The sequence below is a fragment of the Aulostomus chinensis genome, chromosome 20 (assembly GCF_037954235.1).
Source record: "Aulostomus chinensis isolate RoL2024-O1b breed Wild chromosome 20, RoL_Achi_v1.0, whole genome shotgun sequence".
NCBI lineage: Eukaryota > Metazoa > Chordata > Actinopteri > Syngnathiformes > Aulostomidae > Aulostomus > Aulostomus chinensis.
In genome coordinates this window covers 16,667,055-16,667,624 of record NC_141339.1, presented here as the reverse complement: position 1 = coordinate 16,667,624, position 570 = coordinate 16,667,055, and positions in this window count along the sequence as shown.

Sequence of the window (570 nt, the reverse complement as noted above, 5' to 3'; positions counted from 1 at the left end):
TCAACCCCTCTAAACAGATCATTAAAGACTCTAGTTGGTAATCTCAGTACTGTGATCCAGTGTAAATCTGACAATCGGTCAATTCTTTTTTTCTCCTGGGGCTTTGCAATTTAAAAAGACACTTTGTAGAATTGTAGGATGCAGCCATTACTGGTCAGTTTCCATTTCATTTAGCAGACGCTTTTGTCCAAAGCGACGTACAACACAAGCAAGAATTCAGACTTGTCCTGATGGAAAAAGGCCAGTTTTTTACCACCACCAGCCATGATTGTAGAGGAATAATAATATGGTACACTTCCACCATTAAGTTTTCACTCAACAGGCATGTTGTTCAGTATACATCAAGACTTTTGTAGAAATCATATCACTTTTTTCACATCCTTTAAAAATGATTACAAAAAAAAAAACAAAAAAAAACGATTGACTTTTTCAAGTTGAGCAAAGGATGTTAAACAGCTTTTGATTTAATATCTGTGCCGGTGTTGTCTTCGTCTTGCATTTTTTTAACATTGCGTTCTAGTCAAACCTGTAGTATTTTAAGTTATAAAACACTTTGACTCGTAGACAATC